We start from the raw sequence: 25284 nt of genomic DNA, 5'->3' as shown, positions 1-25284 counted from the left end.
CTGGCTCTACCTACACTGTAGAATGTCTTCTCCCAAAACTGTGGTGTAGCTCAAGGGTTGTACAGTAGATAATTGCCTTCTCTGCTCAGCTTTGCTGGCATGCGATAGCAAATATGTGTACAGCACATTTGACATAAGACTGGACTGCTTTACAGTGAAAGAAAACTTGAAGCTTATTGTGGAAAAAGAAAGAAAGTGAAAACTTAAATATCGCTACTGAAGTACTACCATGGAACCTCCTCGGAGTAGTGTTCCTATACTCCAAGTTTCTCCAGAAGCCACGTACCCTGTCATATTATATCCCCATCCCACAACACAAAATACTCTCCAGGGTGAGGAGACAGCTGTGTGTGGTGCATGAGGGAGCAGGCAGTCCATCTGAGAAATAAAATTCCCAAGACATCTTTTCAATATTTCCAAATAAAATGTTATTCTCACTTATCTGACTTAACAACAGTGGGGGAAGTAAAGGACAAAGCAGGGGCTTTTCTCAAAAAGTTTAACTTCACTGAAAGTCCAGTTTGCTGTTAAAAGCAGTTTCAGAGGATATTTTCAGCCAAATCTAACGCATTTCTTAAGGCTCACAGCTGAGTGTGCTGGAGTGTGCTCTGGTCCACAGGCTGCTCAGGGGAGTGCAGCAACGGCAGTGTTCGGGGAGGAGCTGCTGCCAAGAAAGTGGAATCACAGAATTGTTTAGGTTGGAAAAGACCTTTAAGATCATCAAGTCCAACTGTAAACCTAACACTGCCAAGTCCACCACTAAACCATGTCCCTAAGCACCACATCTACATGTCTTTTAAATACCTCCAGGGGTGGGGACTCCACCACCTCTCTGGGCAGCCTGTTCCAATGCTTGACAGCCCTTTCAGTGAAGAAAAATTTCCTAATATCCAGTCTAAACCTCCCCTGGCGCAACATTTCCTCTTGTCCTATCTCTTGTTACCTGGGAGAAGAGACCAACCCCCACCTCTCTACACCCTCCTTTCAGGTAGTTGTGGAGAGCAATAAGGTCTCCCCTCAGCCTCCTTTTCTCCAGGCTAAACAACCCCAGGTCCCTCAGCTGCTCCCCATCAGACTTCTGCTCCAGACCCTTCCCCAGCTCCGTTGCCCTTCTCTGGACACGCTCCAGCCCCTCAATGTCTCTCTTGGAGTGAGGGGCCCAACACTGAACACAGCATTCGAGGTGTGGCCTCACCAGTGCCGAGTACAGGGGCACGATCACTGCCCTAGTCCTGCTGGCCACGCTATTTTTGATACAAGCCAGGATGCCATTGGCCTTCTTGGCCACCTGGGCACACTGCTGGCTCATATTCAGGCGGCTGTCAACCAACACCCCCAGGTCCTTTTCTGCCAGGCAGCTTTCCAGCCACTCTTCCCCAAGCCTGTAGCGTTGCATGGGGTTGTTGTGACCCAAGTGCAGGACCTTGCACTTGGCCTTGTTAAACCTCATACAATTGACCTCAGCCCATCGACCCAGCCTGTCCAGGTCCCTCTGCAGAGCCTTCCTACCCTCAAGCAGATCAACACTCCCACCCAGCTTGGTGTCATCTGCAAACTTACTGAGGGTGCACTCGATCCCTTCGTCCAGATCATTGATAAAGATATTAAACAGAACTGGCCCCAGTACTGATCCCTGGGAACACCGCTTGTGACTGGCCACCAACTGGGTTTAACTCCATTCACCACAACTCTCTGGGCCTGGCCATCCAGCCAGGTTTTTACCCAGCGAAGAGTACACCTGAACGGCTCTGCAAATTGTGGTGTCTACTGAAATAAGCTTAATGGGAATTTGTCTTTTTTTGCTAAGGAAGTCTCACTTTAAAAATTAAATCCCACTTCCTCTTAAGGATCATAAAAGAATATGCCATACCAAAACTTGCCTGTACTTGGGTATGGTGCACATTTCATTAAAATCAAAGGAATATTGCTTAGGGCCCTGCTCACGCCTACCGTGTAGTAACCTCATCGCTGCACATGGGTGTTGCTGCAGTAACTGCATCGCTGCACGTGCACGCTGCGGTCCTTTGCCCTCCACCGCAAGGAACACGTGGGTGGATTGAACACGCTGTCTCCATGGATGCTGCAGTGACAGCTGGCAAGACGCTGAAGACTTTCAGATCCTATTGACCCTGGTGGGAAGGGAGGGGATTGAGAATCTCCTCTGGCCCTCGCTTTGCTGTTGTATCTTGTTTAAAAGGGCTGTTTGTACCATTATGACAGAAGTAGGTCACAGATAACCCTTACCAGTTCCCATCTACCCACTTTGCTACTGATGTGGATTAGCACAAAAAAAGTAACATTATTCTTTTCTCACGTAAGGATGATGCAAATTACCTTCTCATGTTTAATTCCATTGCAAGAAAAAGGGGCAGCTGAGCTGCCCACATCTCTGTTTGATTTTCTTCTGTATATTTTCCGCTGGGTTACCAGGACTTCCCCTCGTCCCTTTCGTATCAGCACAGAGACAAGACCTTGTTAGGTTGCCTCTTTGTATTTAAGAAACCAAATCTGGCCCCCCTGCTGGCATTGAAAACCCAGGGGAAAGAAAAACACTTTCTGATCTCCAAAGTATTTTCTGAATTAAGTAGATCCTTTCTTTTTCACTAGAGACCGCAGAACAAAGCTGGTAGTGATCAGTCTTTATGAACTGAAGAGATATTGGGAACCGATGCAACTCGGCATTCAATGTGCCATTACCCCAGAGACGAATTCCCTCCAATTTACTTTCCTGGTTTTGTTTCTCTCTTCTGTGGCCTCATTGTCCTCCCTCTACGCTTATCCCAGGGCTGAGCAGGGAAAGCGTCGAGGTCCAAGCTGATAAACAGCAGATGAATTCCACCACTGTACTCAGCAGCTCTTTCTGTACTTTAATTGACTTCTTAGGTCAATCAGGACTTTATAGGCCAGTTTTTCCTTATCTTGAGAGTAACAGTACACATATGGAATGGAGACATTTATATCCAGCTCCAGGAACAGCATGCTAACTATATTTATCTTTCCAGGCAATTGTGCCAGACTCATCACCATGGTACCTGCAGTGCACAGACTTTTAGCTACAGCCTTTTGATACAGAAGCCATTTGGTAGCCCTCACCCAAGTGCTGGGAGCCATGAAGTGCAAGGGACCATTGACGCTGCTCTTGAGTTCTTTGGGGAGGAGGCGGAATGTTAGTCTTGTTAATCATTTCTTACTGTTTGCATCGTAGTATGCTCTGGTATGCTAAGTGCTTTAGCTCTCCTTCCAGGCTGAGGGTTTGTGGATTATTAATCATCCCTACTTTCAAATATATAAATCATGATAACAGTAAAGGCAAAGGAGGAGAAGCAGCAATCTGCTGTTAACCCTTCCAGCTCAGAGGATGTTGTCTTCCTGCCTGATAGATTTTCCTGATCTCACCAGGGGTCCTGGGTTGTCCCTGTGCAAGTCACCTCTCCAACAGAGAGACCCTTATATGTTTAAAGCCATCCTCAAGCCCACTCAACACAGTAATCTCCCATCCACCAATCTGGGGGTTGCAGGCCAGGCCCAGAAGATGACTAGGAGGTCCCAGGTGCCAGGCTCCTATAATGAGGGAAAGCAGTTGGCTGGAAATCAGACCCCACTTCATTCTGTGTATGAGGACCTGGAACAAAAGCACACAGCACTGCTGCAGACACAAGTATCATTGGGTAAAGAGAGAAAGGAAGACACCTTGGGCACTGAAAAAAACCACAGGGAAAATATGCTTGCTGGGATTCTTAGGTCCATAGAAATTGGGCTAATTTAATAAAGATTCACAGATGACTTGCTGCTAATACAATTCTCAGATTGAAAAAAAATTGCCCTCCCTCCCTCCTCCTGAATCATTCTAGCCTTTGCCTATGCTCAGCCAGTATTTTTGAACTGGAGCAGACCTTCCTCAGCTGGTCTAAATATTATATCAAATAAATACTTATTGGAGTAAGGCTGCATCTAAGCCAAGCCCACAGGCTAGACAGTCTTCTAGTCTACAGGAAATCTTTCAAACTGTGCAGACCTTCGTCAGTGCCAGAAATCTACGTTGACTTCAGTCCCAGCTAATGAAGTTCTCAAAAGCCAGAGCAAGCCACTGCTCAGGCTGGACTCTTTCAAAGCTGCCACAAGCTCTGTAATCCAGGAATCACATCTTCCATTAAGCTCCAGACAGTGCATAACTATACCATGTAACGTATCACTACACTCCTCCAGCTCATCACAGCTAGGAAACAGTTCGAAAATAAATAAGTTAATTCTAAATAAATTTGCAATAAACAAATAGGCTCAAAGTAAGGTTATTTTCAAAATTTTCATTTTTTAAAATAAAATCTTTACAAAACACTGATATTTCAGGGTAGGAAGGAAAAAGGAATGGTTACGAAAGGTCTTGGAAAAAAAACTTCCAGTAAGGTTAAGATTTAGTACTGGAAAAAAAGATATTTTGTGATTGAAGACAAAATTTGCAAAGCAATACCACCTGAAGTGATTTATGTCAAGACAGCATCACGATCTGCTCACAGCAAGACCCATCTCAAGTGATTTATCTCAAGACAACAACGCCAGCTCTGATTTCTCCCCAATTCAGTGCTAGGGAATCCCTGCCAGCCAAGAAAGAAGACGACGCTCGCTTCAACTCTGGGACGAGCCTCGGCGTGCGAGAGAGGTGCTGCTGCGTGCCACGCTGCTGCGACCTGCCCAACCCCACGTCTGCCTGCCCCGCTCTTCAGAAAGCAAGTCCCTGGGTGAGGTAGGGGGCTGGCTAGATCATTAAGCTAAATCTAAAGCAAAAAATTTCCACCAATACAAGATTTTATTGCAGGGAGACCTCTCCTTTCTCAAGTTTGTGCATAGACATGAGGTTTGTTCATGCTGAGCATCCTAGGCTGGTCTGGGGAGAGGAGGAGGTGCTGCTGCTTAGAGCCGAGGACAGCTATTGTAGCAAAACAACCACAGTATGTGTGCTGGTAGTATTTAGTCCAACAGTTTGGCCATTTTAAAATTAAATATAGCACAGAATGACACATTATTGCTAATAGTCATGACTTGTGTGTATGTTTTATGCTATGGCACAGATCAATATTTTGGGTTTTTTTCTGTTGTGCTACAATGTTTATAGCTAATAGCAGTAAATCTGCTTTTTATGTCACTAGTCAGCCATAATACTCTAAAGGCCTTGCAGCAAAGCAAGGCAGCCGAACTCCTAATTACAGTGATGATGACTGGAAGCTGCAGTTGCAGTATTTCTAAACATTGGTTTGATTTCAGGTTTAACTGTGTCCTAACTAGGCATGTTTATAAGAGATCACAAAAGGCTGGTTTGTAAGTATATACAGCCAGATTCTCATGTAAATCAGGGTAGTCCCATTTCAATCCCCTGGGCTCCAGCCCCAGGGAAAGGGTTGGTGTCAGTGGAGCTACATCATTTTACAGCAGCAGAGCCCATTACATTTAAGAGTTTGCAGCACCAGAGTGGGTCTTAAATATTGAAGGTTTTATCCTGCAATGGGCTAAAAGGATTCACATGTCCTTGGAGCAGCAGGCATTTAGTGCATCTCTGGAGAAACCCAGTCCTCCGCATAGTCATTTTCTGTTATCATCTGAGCAAAGCTATGTACGTACTGTCACGGTGGGCGAAATTCACCCCTATGAAGACAGTCTGCATGGAGCACACCTTGGTTCGAAGCTCACTTCAGCCTTTGAAGTGAATACAAATGAATTTATACAAGGGAAAAACTCCATCCTCTCTGAATTATCCTTTGTACAGCCCTGGAGCTAAAAACCCTATGCACAGAACTGTATCGTGAACATGCATTCAAAATCTCTGCAGATATGACAGGGTCAGTGCAATACCTCTGCTTAAATTTAGATTGACAATTACAGAGAGCAGCTCTAGCATTTCTAAAAGGAAAAATATATCTGATTCCCCTCCATGCTAAGACTCAATAGGTCCAGCAAAAAGCGTCTAGAATACCAGCAGCGCCTCAAGAGACATAATAATCAATCTTATCTGCATAACTTATTCAGGTATTTATAAATAGCTAATAAAATTGAGAAACCTGTAAGTGTATGAAGCAGGAACAAAAGATATGAAGATTGTTAAATCAATGTAAACTGCTACAAAGCTTTCTCGCTTAGCTGTGATTAAGCCACGGCAAGCTTCTGCCCTTTGTGTTCTGCCGCGAGAGTGAGGATCAGCAGAGGCGTTGAGGTCCCACCTGGGCAGCCTAGGAGGGTGGAAGGACTGGTGTTGGTAGGGAAAGTCTACTGCCCAGCTTCGCTCGTGGGGCCATATGTGGATGGTTGGTAGTCTAGCCGTAGCTGATAGCAATTTTTCACATGGACAAGCTCTCAGCTCTCCAGGCAGAGGGAAGGGTCTGCCATCCCCAGAGCTGCCTCGGGGAACCTGCTCTAAGATAGAAGCAAAGCCGTTCTCTAAGTAATTATGCCAGGAAGAGGTTAGCTTTATCTCAGAAGAAGTTAGCTTCTGAACACGAGAAATACTCCAGAATACCTGTGGAGCAGTAGCTGTCCCAGAATAGCTCGGGCAATCAATCTGCCCACACAAACAAGCCGTCAATGATTCATCTTGCAGAATGAGAATGACTTTTCCTGGAGGGAAAAATGAACAGTAAGGATTTGTGGCCTGGCTGAAGCTCAGGTTATATCTCCTATACTCTCTTCATACAATGAACTTCTCCAGGGCTCTTCTGAAATGCTCTCACAGGCATGGTGAGCAAATTTAGCTTTCTGCTGCATTGGTGTCAGTGGCTTTGCCTTCACGTAATGAGCAAATATTAGCTCATTTTGGTTTTCATTTTTTTCCTCAGATGCCAGCTCTTATTTTTTCTAATCTACCTAAGAGTAAATATTGCCAGAAGCAAGACTCTTCTTACAACAGGTCCTGAATCATCTCTCCTGTTTTCTAAGAGCATTTGAATTAGACAGAGAAAGCCACCCTGTAGTCATATAAGCTATATATTGAGCATACTCATTTGATTACAATCACTTTGGTTTCCTGGACTAACATTGAAATGGGAAAAGACATTCAAAATGAACCAATATTAGATATAGGCCTTGCAGGCAAAACACTTATTGTGCTGAAAACTTGCAATACTGCAATATGAGAGAGGGGAAAAAATCCTGTCTAACTGTTTTACGCAAATTGTAAGAAAGCAAGAATAAAAAAAAACATACCAGAAACTCTACTGAATCCACCAACTGGATGTTGCTTTATGGGCAAGTTCTTAGGCAGAAAACAGTAGTAACTTATATTCTCCACACTGAAATTGAAAATGCACTTACAGTATAGTGGATTACGGCTTTGTAAAATATTACAGTTTTCTTTATTTGCTTTTGCAGGTAGTTAAATTTAAGCGCTACTTACATCCCCCTCATCCCCAAATTTAAAAGGCAATAAATTGCTTTAGTGTTTTCAATTTCTTTTCCTTCAAGACACGTAAACTGATTGCCTGAATCCCTCCGCAAACTTTATTCTTATGAATAGGGGAGAATAATTTACGAGGCCATTTGCCCCATCTAACTCCCCTTCAGGCCTGGGTCTCCTTTCTCAGAGGCCACCACTACAACACTTCATGTCCAGCAAGACAGGAGAGCAGCAGCAGCCCCCATAGCCCCACGCCAGTGCCGCCCCGCCGCCTGGAAGAGAGGGATGGCCACGCGCGGGGTCTGTTCTCCCTTTCGGCTCAGTGGTATGGAAAATACAACTGGACTTGGAGGGGCAAAAGGATAAAAGATGCTCCTCAGAGGCACTCCTGGGATGTGCCTGAAAAGTAGTTCTTCTTGGGCTAGCAAATCAGTTGAGTATTAACCAGACAGATTGGTTTTCAAACTTCCTGGCTGGCTGAGTGACAAATCAACGACAGAATAGGCATGAAGTAACTTGACCAATTAAAGAGACAGGTGTTGCTAAATGGCACAGTTCAGCAAAGTGAAGACTTGGGCTTAGGCCAAGAGCATGACCACTTCAGGCTCCAGCCTCGGGAGCAGCAGTCTCTGGTAAACCTTGCTGCAGCGCTTTGAGGTGCTGTCACAGATCTGCAATGTTCATCTACAAGAGGTAACCACCTCCATCACACTGGTAACCTCACAGGACCTGTCCTGTGCCTCTGCCTCAGTCTCCCTGGTCGGTTCAAGCCATAGTTTAAAATACCATGAAGGCAGGTCTGCACAGCCATACCCAGCAGCAAGCTGGGCTGGCTGACTGAGGCAGAGGCCAAAGCAGCGGCAGGGAGAAGGATGGGAGCAGCGTGAGCACCCAAGCCCATCTCGCCTATGTTACTGGTTATTCGTGGTAGGCTCTGGTCATGGTGAGCAACAGGCGCACAGCATCGGTGGTGACACCATAGACGTGCTGCTTGCCACCGGCACGAGCTGCTGCTTGCCACCGGCACGAGCTGCCAGGCACCTTTGGGCTCAGGAGACCTCGCTGCTGAGTGGCACGGCTCATCAAGACCACAGGCATGCCCCGGCCCTTCTCCTGCGCCCACGCTGGCACACCTGTTTGGAGGAACAAACCTGGATGAAAATCCAAAATCTATACCTAAAAAGGCTTTCAGTCATGCACAGTCAGAAAATGCCTCCACAGCTAAGATTACCAAGACCAGAAGTTTGTTTCAGTGAGTTTTTTGGGTGGCAGGTCAGGCTTTCTTCTGCCCCCAGCACAGTGGGGATCCAAGCCATGGCTGGAGCCTTACCAAAACTACCTATTTGTATAAAGATCAGAGCAAGCACAAAGCTTCTGCTAGTGCAGTTTCAAAATACATTATAGAGACTACAATAAATTCTTTAGCCGGCCAATAGCATAGTAAAAAAAAAAAAAAAAAAAAAAAAAGGAAGCTTATCTAAAACTATCTGTACCTTTTGATTCTGCATTTCCAAAAATAAAAATACAGCAGCATGGGGAGTGATGAGGGGGGACAAATCAACTCAAGGCGGGTACCCTCCCCTACATGGTTGGGTTTTTCCAGGAATAACGATCATTCCCTAAGCAAAGGCTTACTGCCGTTCATTGCACACATTCCATACGGCCTCATCAGCCATCCCGCGTGCAGTGCAAAGTGCAAGCGTGCTTACTGTCAAGTGACAGGAAGAAAAATGCCATCACCGGGCCAGTGCCTCCTGCAGCAGATTTGCAAAATGGAAACCTGCAAAGCCTTAAAGGGTAAGGGGCTGCCAGCGCGGATAATTCTGTAAATAACTTGCACGCCTCGAAAGGGAGGCACATCTCTTAGGAGATATAGCGAGATAAGACAGACAGCCCAAGAGCTGAAGCTGACGTGCACAGGCAGCAGGGGTGCGGGGCTGAGAAGTGTCGGCCAGCAGAAAGCACGTCCTCCCCGAAGCCCTCATTGCGCTCCTTCTCCGCTGCTCACTGAAGACAGTGACGCTTCCTGGCTTGCTTGTTTAAAAAGCTCCCTAAAAGGTGAAGGAAGCTGCGAGATAAGTGAAGCATTTGGCAAATCGCAGCCGCTTGAAGATGTTACATGCACAGAAAGCCTGTAATCCCATCCCCACCGTCATCTAATGTCTAGTGACAGCCCATCAAACGTTCCCTCTTTATTAAATTCAACTGTGAACAAAATTAGCAAAGAAATATGGGGTTTAATTAATGTTTGCCTTGACCATAAATGAAAGAGAACTTTAATTTTTTTACTGTATTTTACTAATCAGTCATTCAATATCTTGGATGCTAGTAAATTAATTCTGAACTAATGAAGTTAAAGGAGGTCATTTGTTAGAGAAAACTGATTACATATCGGGATCTCCTGGGGACCTAAATGAGAAAATCACTATAATGAAAAAATATTTTAAATGATGCAGGTCAATCAAGTAGATCATTAAGGGTACAGGGGGGGTGGAAATATTAATGACACCGTGACAGGGAAATGCCAAAAGGGAAGTGGGCTGACATAAGTAAGCAGAAAGGCATTTACAGTGCTAGGTTGGGTTTTTTCCCCTTTTAATAATTGAAACACATGAATTTCATTGCTTGCCTCAAATTAGTCACCTGTGCCCAGATATTTCAATGACAGCATAACAGCAATGCACTAATGTGCATTGTGTAGGTAAATTTGTGTAGAGCATAAACCTTTTTAGTAGTATTAATCACAGTGGCACCTAAGGACCCAAGCCAAAATATGGGCTGCATTGTACAAGACATGGGAAAAAATATGCAAGGGGAAGGGAGAAATCCCTGCTTCTCAGAGGTTTAATTTCAACAAGCAAGCAGCAGCCAAGGGAGGGAGGCTTACACGGCACATTACAGCATCGGGCTAGTGCTTAAACACAGCCGGCTAGAGCAAAGGGAGCGACGTAGCCTGGATGAACAAGAAACGGTCTTGAGGGCTGGAGCTGTGGTCTGTCCAGCCCAGAAATCCCACTGCCATGGAGCACAGCTATGGGAGATGCTGTTTAGGGAGAGCACGCGAGCCTGACCACTCTGCAGCCTGTTGCCCCTCCAGCACCTGTAATGACTGCAATAGGGACGCAGAGAGCACTGCTCTACCTGCACTCTTTATATCCACTTCGGACCCACTGCCTGAAATGAAATGTGTTTTGTTCCGTTTTGAACCTGCTGACACCCATGAGACTCCGCAGCCTCCTGGGGCATCACGTCCCAGAAGTTCGCTGCCTGCTATGAGAAACAGTAATTTCTTTCACCTGTCTTACACTCATCTCCTACCAGTTTCAGCGAGTTCCTCCACCCAGTAGTAGTGCAGAATTTGGTGAAAAACAGTTCTGCGTTCACCTCATTCATGATTTTACTAACTTTGATGATATCTCCCTCAGCAGTAAAACAATTCCCAATGCTTTGCTCTCAGTGCCTTTCCTGAGGACACCCAGCACTGTGTTGGATTCTGTGGCTGCCACTGCACGTGGACCTCATGATTTCAAAGAGCCATCAGCAATGGCTCTTTCCTAACCTCTTAGTGCCAGTTCTGAGTCTGGCATTGTGTGAGCAGGATTTAGATTATTCTTTTTCCTTATGCATCGAGTACTCTCCTGAGAATCCCGGAAACATCCCTCTTACCACATTCATGTCAACACTGAGGATGTGACTGAGCCTAATCCTGCATGGCAAAGCACATAAGCATTCGACACAATGGGAGCATCTAGATAGCATCCATATTCAGTTTTACTGAGCCAGTTTACAGAGCTTCAGGATACTCTCAGGAAAAAAAATAAATAAAATAAAATCAAAGGGGTGATTGAAGGTAGAAACCAAACAAGGCAGGAGGTGCAAGCAACGTCATCCCATGGGGAGCGGCAGATGTAGGTTGGCAAGGAAAGTTGCATGGCATGGCTGGGGAAAAAAAAAGAGGGGTGGGGGGGAAGAGATCTCTGTTCAATAGTACAAGGATGGGACAATCCTCTCGTGAATTCAGGAAGGCAGAAGGAATCTAGGGAATACTAGAGGAGAAATTATTATACTACTGAAGGAGAAACAGAGAAACACCAAGAAAATTAGTTGAAACAATCCTTTATGAAAAGGGAAGTAAAGCAGATAAAGCACTGACACATCTGTTCACAAAGCTTATCAGAAAGCAGTTTATTAAAGGAAAGAAGAACCAAAAGTGATCCTAGATCCACTAAATCCACATTTCAGGATTTCTTCACCAAATTAGGCATGAAGAAATACACTAGTCCTACAGAGCAGATGCGAACTATTTAAATGAGTACATCAGGCAGTTCTATCACAAAGAGATGTAATTAGATTTGAGAAGCCAATACCTCAAGCAGAGCCTGAAAGGGTGATCAACAGTTTACAGCTTGGAAAACTCCCAGAACTGGAAGCCAAATTCTTCAGAGCATTTAAACAGAAACTCGTCCCCTCATTAAATGGAGCATTTGCTGAAATTCCAGGAAAGACTAGGATGAAGCTACCACACTATTCCTACACAGAAGAAGGCAAAGCTATTAATTATTGAGGGTTCCTATGATTTATTTCTCTTTTAAATATGGCTATTAAAATTAGTGCTAAAAGGCTGATGACAAGATAGAGATTGCTTTTTTCCAATGGTAAGCATTTCTGACCTTTTAGTGACCAGTTGTTTAATTGCAGTCTCCAGGTGAGCACTAATAGCATTGATTTGTGTTCATTAAACTCAATCATAGAACCAAGAACTAATCCTGATGTTTTACAATGTAAAGACAGCATTAGACTGAGTTAAGTAACTACATCAGTTAAACTTACGATGATGATTTGGCTTCAAAGTAAGTATGTCTCGTATTGAACCGAAAACTAGAATTCCTGTAAGAGCTTCTTCATTAAATAAATATTCCTCAAGAATGGAATTAGCCACAACTGTTTGTCTCTTTTTAACTGGTCTTTCAATCAAAGTTTTCTGACCATCATCAAATGAGAAACCCCAACAGTTATAAAGCAAACGTAAGACCCAACTTTCATTTCATTATAAGTGTATATATATCTCTCCATTTATATCCATTATATTGAAATATTATGAAAGCAGATATTAATTCAAAAAATCTGGAGTTATCAACTGTCTGACACAAAACCCAAAAACCTCGAATCTTTGCATGTGTGTGTAATACCTAGTGGAAAGGGCTGGCATAGTCAACTGAAGATGTTAGTCCAGTACAGGCAAACAACAGGAAAAGAAAAGCTGAAAAGGAGCATATTACTGACACAGTATAGGGGGTGGCGAGGAGCTTTCATTCCTACGTGAAAGCAGAAGGCAGGTTTAAGGCAATACTACACCTAGAAATGTAACTGTCACCTTACCAGAATCTGAGAATTAACTTCTGCCGTATCCCACTGGTGTTGCTGTGTGGATGCCGCCCATGAAATTACTATCCCACAAGCAGTGTGAAGAAAAAAACATAAGCTTGAAAGAAACTTGCAATATATTTGCTTTCACCCCAACAGAATAGAAAACAGTATGACCAGAAGTATCAGAGTGATATATTTCTCACTCCACTACTCTTAGGTGGAGGACTACATTTATAAACCAGCTAATTACAGTTTGAATCATAAGTAAGCACTGAAGCCAAGTTTCATTTTACTCAGATGCATAAATTTTCCTCACCTATAAAACTTAGAGCAGATGTACAGTGGCTGTACACGGCTGATGCTATCATTAAACGTGGTTGGTCCAGATAGGAAATGAACGATGGTTTGCCATACTGCGTATGCGCATTTCGAAGGCAGTATACCATCCGTGCAATGTAGAACAATAATTTCTCCATTCCTAACCATGGAAGAACCATATATTTTTTATATATATATATATATGTATGTATATACATATTTAATTTAGAGCACAGACTGGCCTAAGTTACAACGGTGCAAAATAAAGCATTTGTGTTCCTGTGATAGGTGTTCTTTACAATTTGGCATCACCACCCAAATTTCTTAAGACGCCTTCACCTTTTGGCACAGCAGTCCTTGGAACAGTACAAATTCCAGCATTTTGGCATGCCCCAAGTTGTGCCTATAGAGATGAGTTCTGGTTGCTGATGGAAATTCAGGCTGCGCAACTCAAGATGCGCACATGCTCAAAGTGGAAGAGCACATCTGTGAAATGTGCTCTCATGATTATAACTTGAAAAAGGGGTGAAATTTATCATCAGTGAAGCACAGGCATTAAAAAAAACTTTTTTACTCATCACTGGCCAAAAAAACAATGGATCCATTACTAAAGTTTAGCACAAGTATTAGCTCAATAATAAAAGGAAATTATAACCAACAAGTGCGTTTCTGAAGAAGGCAACTGACAGTTGCTGTTGAGGAATTCCTCATTACCATTTAACACAAGATCTTCTTGCAAAGTTTATTTCTCATTTCTAAGACAAGAATGAAGTTCAAAAGATTTATTATTAAGACACAGCCAATAAATTCCTTCTCTTATTTTCCATTCAAGCATGCTCACAGGGTTTCAGCCCCATCGAGAGCTGGCAGCAGATCTTTGTTCTCAGTTACTACTACTACACTGCAGTAGAATTCAAGTGAATTGAAGCACTGTTTCAAAATAAACATCTCTGCCTCGTGTCCAAACATTGCACGACATTGTGCCACAAGAGACTGAAGTAAGTCTGGTAGAAAACCAATCAGTTATTCTAACCGCTATTTCCTACAGCTGCTAACTGTAGCATGGTAACGAAAGCACGGGGTTTTGCACAATCCTGAAATATTGCAATCTCTTGGCTGTGAAAGAAGAGTGTGGCTCAAGCTGAAGCAATCTACTTCACACCAGTCTAATCTTGGTGTAATTAGAGGATCGCTGCCAAGTATAAAGCATATGCTTTGTCCGAAATCTCAATGCAAATCTCCCTGCGTGTGTATATATGTGTTGAATTATTAAATTCAGAAACCCATAGCAACATCTATGATAATATATACTGCTGCTATTATTATACAAAAGAAGCTCTAAAGCCACTTTTAATCAAAAAAGATCCTTTTAAATCTATACCTGGTTTTAGTGACATTACTGTTAATGCAGCTGATGAAATATTAAGCATGCAATTACTGTACATGCTCTATAAATGGCTTTCCTGACATTCAGGCTATATAGAAGGCTGTGTCAAAATGAGAAGGAAGATATTTTTCTCCCAAGTATCTTTTTCCCAGAGAGAGATTCAAGATTAGGTTCAAAGCATTTCACTCAGAAGAGATGAGAGCCCCAACCAAATGCCGCATTCATTATAAAAAAACAGACTGGAGGAGAGAAACCAGCAGAGCTCCCAGTTGCTGTCCTGAAAGAAGGTGGGGCAGCCGTGTTCAGGCTCCACACCTGGGGCTCCCATCTGGTACGTGTGGAGTCACTACAAAAGGAAGGGAGAGAGAGGCAATCTTCTTAAGAAAGCTTGTTACAGCCTTGCAAGCACAAGGCACGTACAAAGAGCGTCGGATAAAGGTCACTTCATGGTCATTTTTCTAGGAAAACAGAGCATTCAGAAACGAGAGACAGCCGCAGTCCAATCCCCGACACAGTTCAAGCTCTATACAGTGTAAAAAGGGAGGTTCATTTTGCAGGCATCCTACTGTCACCCCACTTTTGGAAGTGCAGCCATAACTCGTATTGACTGATAGTGTCAGTCTGATACGGATGTGCTAACGTAATCGTATCTACACAGGCAGGTATCAAAAATGCACTGACATGAACATTTGGAGAGCTATAGTATCTCTGTCAAGTACACAAGGCTCCTAGTAAAACCCAATATAACCAAGATATAATTCCTCACTGCAGCCAGCGTACTGCATCCACTCGCTGCGTGTGCACACGCATACGCAGTCACTCTAGCCTATGCACTGATATGACAAACAATTATTGGCACAAATAGGTAGAAGCTCTACGAAAACAGTTTCACTGCAGGACATTTATAACCCTTTGTGATTAGCCCATTAGAAACCCGTCACATCGTTGCTGATTGCTGGGGTTATGGGCAATCTGCTCATTATTGAGAAAACAAGAAGCAAAAGAAATAATAATAAAAAAAAAAAAAAGTACGTCCTTTTGCTGTCATAGGGACAAATGTTGCTGCTTGTTTACATACAGCATCCTTCCTCTTGGACACTACCAACGGCTCCTGCAAACTGAGGGAGAAGTCTCCTATTCTGGGACACTGCTGTCTGTTCTCCCTATGATTCTTCCTCTATGAAATGAAAGAAATTGGCTGCCAGACTGGGGAATCCTTTCATTTCAACACTCACCCTTACTGTTTTCAGAGCTGTGCCAGAAACCCTCATTCTCCCTGGACCTGAAGCTCTTTCCTACATTCCTGGCTCCTGTAGCACAATTTTCTTTCAAAAAGAGCATCATCAGTCCCCTTCTATTATACAGAAGCCTCTTCAGGAAAAGGCATAGCTGGAAGGATCCCAACAGCTGGTATTTATCCAGGAGACTGATAATTGTATGCAACATGGGCCTCAAAAAATGATTAGTGCAGTAGAGACAGCTCCTGCTTTATAAAGATGTGATATAGAGGAGGTCAGGCTAAATGCAACAATCCCTTCTGGACTTAAATACTATGAATCTATGAAAAGATCATTTATTTTATTCAGTGTCCCATAACTAAATGATTATGCTCACCCTTCCTCCTAGCACATCACTATCGGTGACAGATTCACAAAATAATACTGCTCCAGACAGAATGAAATATAATATGCTCAAAAAAAAAATCATCTACAGTATTTAGATATTACTACCAGGAGGCACAAAGATATTATTCATTTTGGTCTTGTATTGGACAGCAACATTTGCATCAAAACAGATGCGTTTTCAAAATAGCAGTTAAAAATTACCCAGCTGATACAGCATCTGACATATTTCTGGTGTATTGCATTAATTCCATGCAGCTGGAGTTCTGTATTCAATATCCTAGTCCTCGGGATCTGGAAAAAAGTTCTTTCCCTTTGTTCCCTTATGAGCTTGGATCTGGGATACTGGGTGATAGCCTAAATATTTAAACTATTATTCAAGTCTTTAATCAATTCTACTAAACTGTCTTTCTGGACATATTCCAATATAAAATAAAATGCTTTGTGCCGTAATGGAAGAATTACTGCTATTAAAGGATTTAATCCTAAATATACCACAGCGCATTTCGTTACACATCAAGCAGAGTCTGAAGGGCTGCTATTTTTATCAGGTTTGTATTTCACAGATAGGCATTAACTGCAGATTACAGGATTGGTTCACACCAGGTTTCCCCACTGTACAAAGGTAGAGCTTTGCAGAAGCGGCAAAGCTAGACAGTTCTTAGCTAAAAGCACTGCAGGTTTAAATATCATTACCATATTTTCATGGTATTTCCATGAGTCTCTCTCTCACGGTAGGAAGCGTCCCTGTTGCTACGACAGATTCACTGGCCACCCAAGGAAAGGTCTATAACAGCTGGAAAGACAAAACGCGGTCGCAGAGGATGGGCACGAATACGCTGGGCTTGGCAACATGATCTACAGCCTGCGAGAGCCACCGCAGAACCCGCTGCCCCACGGGACCAGCGTAGCCCTGGGCAGGGAGAGCAGGAGGGGTCCAGCTGGTGGGCTGCTGCTGGAGACATGCCCAACGACAGCCCTGACACCGCCTCGGCAGAACCGCGTATTGCGTTAGGATACAGGGAAAAAAACCCACCCATCAGAATAGCTGCCGTAAAATAGAGTTAGAACTTCTTTTGGCAGTGTCCTGGAGGGAAGTATAGCAGCAAATGCACTGTGTGAAAATTAAAGCTGAGAGAAGAGGAAGGATTTCACTTCAGAGGGGTGTTCGGGGCAGAAAGCAGGGTTATTCACAGCCCTTGTTCATCTTGCTGGCTGCCCACAATCATCAGAGAAGGGAGGTAATATGGGAAGCTAGGAATGATGAATGCGACGATTTGAAAGTATTTGCAAGCATCTCCTTCAGTCTCACTGGGAAATAATTGTTGTGGCAGTTTGGAGCTATTTAGGAACAAAATACATTTAAATGAAAGTGAAAGGGAGGAAAAATTATATTCACAAAGCTATCTAAGAATTCAGGTAAGAGCTATTTGCCTGTGTAGAGAACGGATACCAGAAAGCAATAAAGAAATGATGGGAAGAGAAAGCACTGGGTGGGGGGCGGGAAATAATCAAAAACCCCACTAAAGGATTGGGAGACAGGAATCTGGTTTTATGAAGGAAGCACTGAAGGAGAAAAGAGCAAGCCCAAAGGAAGCCACTGTCAAATATTTTAGAGCAGAGAATGATGGATTGAAGAAGATTCCTGATGGATGCAAAAGGAAAGAAGTCCTCTGATGTTATTTCAGAAAGGGGATATACAGCTGAAAGTAGGTGAACCTGCACTGCAGAGGAGGGGATGGGATTAGTTCTGAATCCTTCTGCAATCTGCGTTTTTAAGGTAGCAGTGAAATACTTGACTGTAAACAATATGGCTCACAAGCAAGACACTAACAGGCTTGTGTTTACAGTGACCTTTTTCAGGACGTGCCCCTTTGATGCAGGCAGGTTACCTCCTTCTCGAAGCAGCAGGAATGCTTGCCTATGGAGACAGCTGAAGACATTTTTATCACTGTCTCGCCCAGGTCTGCTCCAGTGAGCTCCAGATAAGGTACAGCAGAAGCAATGCCAGTGCTCCCCCAGAAGCATGACTTGCACTGGGGACACTGGAGCTGGGACAGAGAAGCATGACTTGCACTGGGGACACTGGAGCTGGGACAGGTTTGTGCAATTGGCCTCTGAAGAAAAGGCTGTGGTTAGAGAGCTGGCAGAATGCACTGGTGACAAATTAACAGGGAATTTCTCTAAACTGCTTCTTGAAAGAGAAAGGACAAAATTGTCCACCAACTGAAACAAAAAAGCAGATGAGTCACTGGACGAGATGAGTGTTTGGTTTAATTCACCATCGTTCATATTCCAGAGGTTATTTCTCTCCAGATGAGAGGAACAGGCTTGTGCTGAAGCACCAGCTCATAACTCTGAAACAGTGGTTTCAAATCCTGGCTTTGCTGCATGGTTTTCCCAGAGCAGTGAACATAATTCAGCTCAACCCATGCTTCATTTTCCACATGCAAAAATAAAACACTCGCACATCTACATTTACATTTCAGGGCTCTGGGAGGAGACTGGACACTACAGGAGGGTTGGGCTCAAGAATCTGATGCCCAGATTGACAGAAAGCCAAGGGAAGGATGGATGTAAAAAGCAGAAGCCCTATTCGAGTGGGTCAGAGTTGGTGCTACAGGAATGAATTATTTTTTGTCTTAGTGGCAACACCATAAAAACCTTTCTGACCAAGCCAAAGCTTTTGATTTTAGAGTACCTGACAAAGTGTGCTGAGTTGGAAGAGCAGTTCCAATAGAGCAGTTGGAAGCACCATTCCAACCACTAAAACAGTTTCACCCCTCCTCATCCATCCCTTCCCAAACAGGTTTTGAAGAAGAACTCATATTCCTACAATAGGGAAAGCCTGGGCCTGCTGCTAATAAATTCACGTCCTGTATTACAAATGGGCATCTGTTCATAAGTAATGGTCTGACATCAACAAGATGAAATTCAGTAAAGACACGAAAAGAAATCAAACACAAAAACGTGAGTCAAGGATAACTGGTTTGGCAGAATCACTGCAGAAATGGAGGTTGTTACAGACCAACTGAATCTGAATCGCTACCCGCATGCCGTACACACAAGGTTGATCCTGCTCTGGGATGCCCTAGCAGACACGTTACATGCAAGACATGGGAGAGGAGCATTCTGCTCTACACACAGTTGAGAGATCTCAGCTGGAATACTGCAACCAGGTTTGTGCATCACACTAAGCATAACATGGATAATTTGGAGATGGTTCAGAGAAGATCAACAAGAATCATAAGTATAGACAAACATGATTTACAGGGAAAGTTTGAAACAACTGGGTTAATTTTCACTACAGAAGCAGAGTCAGGCATTGCCTGACTACAAGGCAAACAGGGTATCAGTCTCTAAATAGGTAAAAGCAGAAAATAATTGATAAAAAGACTAGATAAACATCTTCCCAGGCTAGACAGACCTATTTCTGCCATGGAGCAGGGGGATGGACTAGCTCTTGACCTCTTAAGTGCACTCCAAGGTTAAATATAGCAACATATATCATAGAATGTACTAGAGAAATAAAGTGTCTTATTTGTTAAATACTGTGAAACAACATAAAATAAATCTCAAAGCTATTAATACACTGAAAAAAACCTACCAAGACAATATCTCTGTACATGTTGGGCATACATATTAGGACATACAGGTACATGGCTTCATAAAACATCAAAATCAATTACATTCAAAAATACTGTTTGTCTCAGCAATTGCATTTCTTGTAAACACATTTAAGGATCGATTCAATAATCGATCCTCAATTCATCCAATGAAACTGTAGCCAGGAATATGCATGTTGACCACAAGGAAAGTTACTTAACTCCATTCAGCTGATAATTGCTTTCTAGCTTGAAGCTTGATATCTTTATAAAATTTTAGCTAGCAGAGAAGCAGATGATATTCCTACTTTCCATGCAAATGCATAATTCTTTTCTTGAAGGCTACTAAGCTCTTTGCCACCAAAATCAGTGGAACTCCAGCTGTTTACATCGGATCTGTGAACGGCTTTGAAGATGAAAAGAACTGTACAAGTGCTAAGCGTAGCTATTTTGGCAAGGAATCTAGACCAGAAACACAGACTGTTACACACAGATCCTATTGTTTCCTGTCAAAAGTCATCTTTATCAGCATAAAGGCAGAAGCCAGCAAAACCCAGGCAGTCTGATAAAAAAGGGGGGGGGGGGGAAATTCATTTGAGATCCAGTAGTCATTTTCTTAGGATATGTTCAGAGGCACTCTTAGCAGAAGGGTACAGTGAAACTTTACTTTGTGTCCATTACTAATCCTTTCTTGTATCAACTCTAATTTTTTTTAAACTATTTTTATTTGTTCTGACATGGTTTTTGATCAATCACTAGGTCAGGCTAGTATTTGGGGGACTCCCCAGCAACATCAACTTACGCAGATGAACAGGAGAGGGGTATGGAAGTTGAGGTGAAAAGGCTGTTTGTAAAGAGCAGCTCAAGGCGAGCAAGCAGAAATACGGGGTGGAAAGAGTGTTCTGAAGAGCTCAGAGCACAGCAGATGAAAGAGCCCTAGAGAAGCTTCCTGGCACAAATAAGAGAGAGCAGGTACAAAGTTGTTTGGTTTGGTTTGGTTTGGTTTGGTTTGGTTTGGTTTGGGGGCAGGGTGTTTTTGGTTTTGGGGTGGGGTTAGACAAAGGAGTCTAGGTCTCAAGGTCTTGGAAAAAGGTTCAAAAGAGAAAAAGGCAGAAAAAATGGCATTGGAAACACATGCTACGAGCAATTAGGGAATCCACAAGCTAAGGTGCTGTACAAACCAATTCCTCAGTAAATGTAAATAAAAGCAGAGTAAACAATGAAAACAAAGAGAAGCACTGGGGAAAAGGTGAAAGAAATACCTGCAGATAAACAGGCTGGGCTTAGGGCAGTACTCAGGAAAAACATACCAACATGCTATTTTAAGACAAATCTCAGAAAATTCTGCAGGACTCAACTCAACCTGCTATAATAATTTCATAAAATTTGAGCAGGCTCTGACAGCATCTCACAGAAAGCAAAAGATGGTGAATTCTGCAAACTTGTGACATTCCAAGAGATTGATCAAGCTGCCAGAAGACATTTACAGCAAGTCACTGCGTGCGGCAACAGTGAACAAGATGATGATGGAATGGTTAAGGATGACTACAGAAGTCAGACAAGGATACGTGCTATGTCCAGATTTATTTCTACTGGTAGCTGAAGCTACGAGGCTTTAGCCTAACAACAGCTTTAGCTTGGAAAGAAGAAACAGGAAAAACTGAGCTGTATGAAAAGGCTGTTGATCCATAAGTAAAACTGACCTCATGCCATGGATCACAGGGACTTTATAGAGAATAACTTAAACAGTGGATGAGAAGACCATAAAACTCAATCTAGGACTTATTAGAGGACAACAAAAAATATGGCTGTAGGTTCAGGTATCCCAAAACCCTGCAGGCTCCGAGGAGTCCAAGTGGAGAATGGGAATCACGAAGATGCTGGAAAGAGAAGGATCATACCTGTTGCTACTGACTGCAAATGAATCAAAAGTATTACAAGATCTATGAGGTTAAAGCTATTTTTTACAAAATTCATAATTGAAGCAACTCAGCAGGCTGGAATATGAGGGAAGCAAGTGAAGAAAAGTCATTGGCTGCAGAAATTACTTTAGGTAAATGGTAGTGAATTACATGGAATAACAAGGTCTAATGACAGAGAGTGGTAGGATGTCTTATTTCATTTCCGTTGTTGCTGTTAATGGACACGCTTCATGTCCAAGTTTGTGGAGCACAAAGGTAAGCAAACAGCAAGCAACATGTAGCTTAAGCTTTCCAGTGTATAAAATAAAATGCAGTGTCACAGAAACATGGACTTGAGCCAAAGCCCCCTTGGGCCAGAAATGCTCAGCACACTCCTGCATGTCTCTGCAAACCCCAGATCCAAGAGCAGCACAGCGAATCTGCTGTTCTGGGAGAACTGACCACATTAGTCATTCATGGATTCAGACCGTTGCCCAGAAAAAACAGCTGCTGTGCCTTTACACACTCTTTTCATCACTTCCCATCTTACATTTGATCATCTTACGTAGTGGGTCAGGAGAATTTCAGTGAATTCCCCTAGGAGCAGAAGACTGAGGTATTGAGTATTGACCTCTGCGACTGCTAGAAGCATGGATCCAGTTTTTCTAAGACCAGCTTCCTCTTCTCCATATGTCTTTGCAGTCTTCACAGAGAGCATTCAAAAGGGTCAGGAGATCTTCTTCCTAGGGAAGCAAGTGCAGACAAGGCCGGCATGGTTTCCTCGTCCCCTTCCCCCCATCACGTACTTGCAGGCTGCACAGCATTGTGGGGTATGAGGGACCTAATGTCATCCTGCTTTGTCTTTCTCTTAGATCCCCACCTCAAAAAGATGCAAAAGGTGCCCTGGACCCTCACATCCTAACAGCTCTTGCTAAAACCAAATAAAACAGGGGGGGAGAGGGGGAAAGAGTAAACTGAAAGCAAAGGCTCGCTGCTATGGTGAATTTCCAAACACTATGTGAGTCACTAGAGGAAGTTTCTACAGGCTTATGTCTTCCAGCTCAAATACTGTAATTAAATTACCTTAGCTACTGACTGGAAAAAGCTTTATTATTGCAATAGCTTGGTCTGAAGATGAATCACATCGCCATTATACACCACAGGTGGTTTATCACAGAAGTCACCCAACTGCCTTTTAGGACAAGTGGCATTTACTAAGAGAAAAACACGCTTTTTAACATGGCTAAGCAGAAGATGCAATCCCAACCGTTGTCCATTCTCAGAAAAATGGAGTGAGAAGGCAACATTTAAAGGGGAGAGACAGACTGCAAAGCTGTTCTGACACTAGTGATTAAATCCTAAGAATTTAAGTCTGTTTTGCTTTACAAAAATAGCTGAAAAAACGAGCAGCCCATTACCGATATCTTTTGCAGACTGAATTAGAGTTGTTCACAGTAAGGTTTTCCTTGAGCACAACTGAAGAATGGGTTGTGTACGATCAAAGATGTGGCCACACCACTGTCACTTAATATGCCATAAGACAGACAAAAAAATAAAGGCATCATGCAAAACTACGCATTCCATTTTAACAAACATTTCTGGGTGAGGTTTTGAAGCAGGCTCTGCTTCCACGTGATCAGCAAAAGCAATATGATCTTCTAAATGGCTCAGCAACCAGAGTGTTGAGATCTTTTGTTATTCTGGCCAAATTAACCCAAAATAAGTTGCTGCGTATTGAGCACTTTTTAAAATGTGGTTAAGGGATCAGAATGCTTCTCTCATATGCTTTTAACAGAGAAAGGCTACAACATCCAGTTTACAAAGGGCCAGAGGGGGCAGGCCCTACAGAGAGTAGGAGTTTCGTGGGTAGCAGCACTGAACTTGGGACTAGTCAACTGAGTCCTCAGTCACTATGAATGAGGGCTAATAAATGCTGTGGTGGGTCAAATATGGTTTTTTTCTTCTTGCTTGCACCAAAGAAGCCACAGGAGAAAAGACAGCCCTTGGTGTTCTGACCTCTTACCCATGTTTTATCTCATGTAATGGTACTTAGGACTGTTCTTTCTTTTTCTGTAGAGAACTGATATTATTAAACCAGAGTGAGAACAAGTCATGTACAAAAAAGTTCCTTAAAAAGGCAAAAATTAGCCACCCTTGGAAAAACAATAAGAGAGGAATGTGAATAACACAGCATTTCCTGTGGCTTGTATACTTATCTCATACCATAATGATCAAGTGGCTTACTTGTCTCTACCCGTTACAAAAGGGATTCTTTGCATTTTCACGTGGTTCTGCTGTACAACCAACCACACAGTTTTACTACTTTGTCTTAGCTATTTTGGTACTTAGATACTCAAATCCTTTCCCCTTCCCCCCAGTAAGTAAATTTTCCAGACTAAAGTTCAAAGTAAATTCCAATGTGATTATACAAACACATGCATACTGTAGATTGACATCATACAATGCTATTCTTTGTTGCTGGATTTTTTTTTCTTTTTAGTTTGCAACAAATTCTGTATGCCTGGCTTGCTTCCCTAAAATAGTAGCTTATTACACCCTGCTGAATAAGATAGCACTGTATTTATTCCGCTGGCAGTTTGGATTTCACAGGAAAAAAGCTCATGATTTAATTCATAAAAATAGACTTACAAAGGAAAAATAAGAGTAACAGACCTTATGAATCTCCCTGTTTATTAATGCATGTGATTAGTGGAGTGGAGAGAAAGCAGGTTTATATGTTTCAGTCCATCATGACTGTGAAATTGAACTGTAAATGGTACCTAGTGCAGTCAAGTGAAACGGACACCATGCCGGGAGTTAATGGAAATGTGGAGAGCTTTTCTTTTTAACAAAGTACTCGAGCAATTATCCCAGCACACCCACAGTGAAATGAGATAAAGTTAGTCTGTGCATTACAAAGGCTGTTAACTGCAAAATAAATTTACTGACAGCCATTGGGAACCTTTCGTTCATTGTTCCTTTTTCTGCACCTATTAGCTAAAAATGACAAACAGCCTCGGTGGGAATAAACAGCCAGCGCTTTGTGGGGTGGGACATTTGTTATGGGCATACACTAGCAGACAGCCATTTGCTCCAGGTTATAAATACTACTTAACCCAGAACACAAATAAATAGTTCAAGAAAGTAATACGCTTCATTTTCATACTCACCTGGAAAAGAAGTGGGGTTTGGGGAGCAATCTGAAGCAGCCTTGTTGTGCCACTCCAGTAATGCAAGCAACTAATGCTTCTGACAACCCCGCTTTGCTGTCAGGGCTTTGTATTGACATTAACCTTTTATAGTAATAGTAAAAATACATCGGAGCTTCCTCCCAGACTCGGCGTTCCCATCACCTCCCTGGCTGCCTGAAGCACCAAAGAGTGAAGGTCATGTCCGAGGCGTTAGCTGCTTCAGTGTAGCATTGAACTCTGGGGACAAAACAGGATGAACGGCAAGTCCCGCTTGCCTTAAAAAACCTACCCTCGTCGCTTGCTTAATAAAGATCTCCTTCCTCCAGCTCCACCTGCTCCCCCAGCAGCAGTGCAACCATACCAGCGTATCCAATGGTAAAAACGGATCTCCTGGGGCAGAACTCACCCCCGCCTGCACGGTCAGGCAGAAAGCCCTGCCCAGCTGGGTGCAGGCTCTCACCCCGCATCCAAAGGGGAGCTTTGGTGATGAACCATGCAGGTGAAAACACAAACGC

The 25284-nt window shown here is 43.1% G+C and overlaps 1 long non-coding RNA gene across 3 annotated transcripts in view; it reads right to left on the bottom strand.

Moving 5' to 3' along the window:
* The window catches only part of LOC142411121 (uncharacterized), a 51670-nt gene extending 26782 nt beyond the window's left edge, over positions 1–24888 (bottom strand). Inside the window, exons 1-5 of one of the 3 annotated variants that reach the window (XR_012776123.1) lie at positions 24749–24888; positions 22210–22321; positions 7189–7274; positions 6506–6603; positions 4016–4216 (exon numbers count right to left, since the gene is read on the bottom strand). This is a non-coding gene — a long non-coding RNA (uncharacterized LOC142411121). The remainder of the gene's footprint in view (positions 1–4015; positions 4217–6505; positions 6604–7188; positions 7275–22209; positions 22322–24748) is intronic. The other 2 variants (XR_012776125.1, XR_012776124.1) reach the window with 2 other exon arrangements.
* Positions 24889–25284: the final 396 nt, after the last annotated feature.

Source organism: Mycteria americana, chromosome 6, assembly GCF_035582795.1.
Source record: "Mycteria americana isolate JAX WOST 10 ecotype Jacksonville Zoo and Gardens chromosome 6, USCA_MyAme_1.0, whole genome shotgun sequence".
Taxonomy (NCBI): Eukaryota; Metazoa; Chordata; class Aves; order Ciconiiformes; family Ciconiidae; genus Mycteria; species Mycteria americana.
The sequence above is the reverse complement of the archived record's forward strand: the minus strand, read 5'-3'. Positions and strand labels throughout refer to the sequence as shown.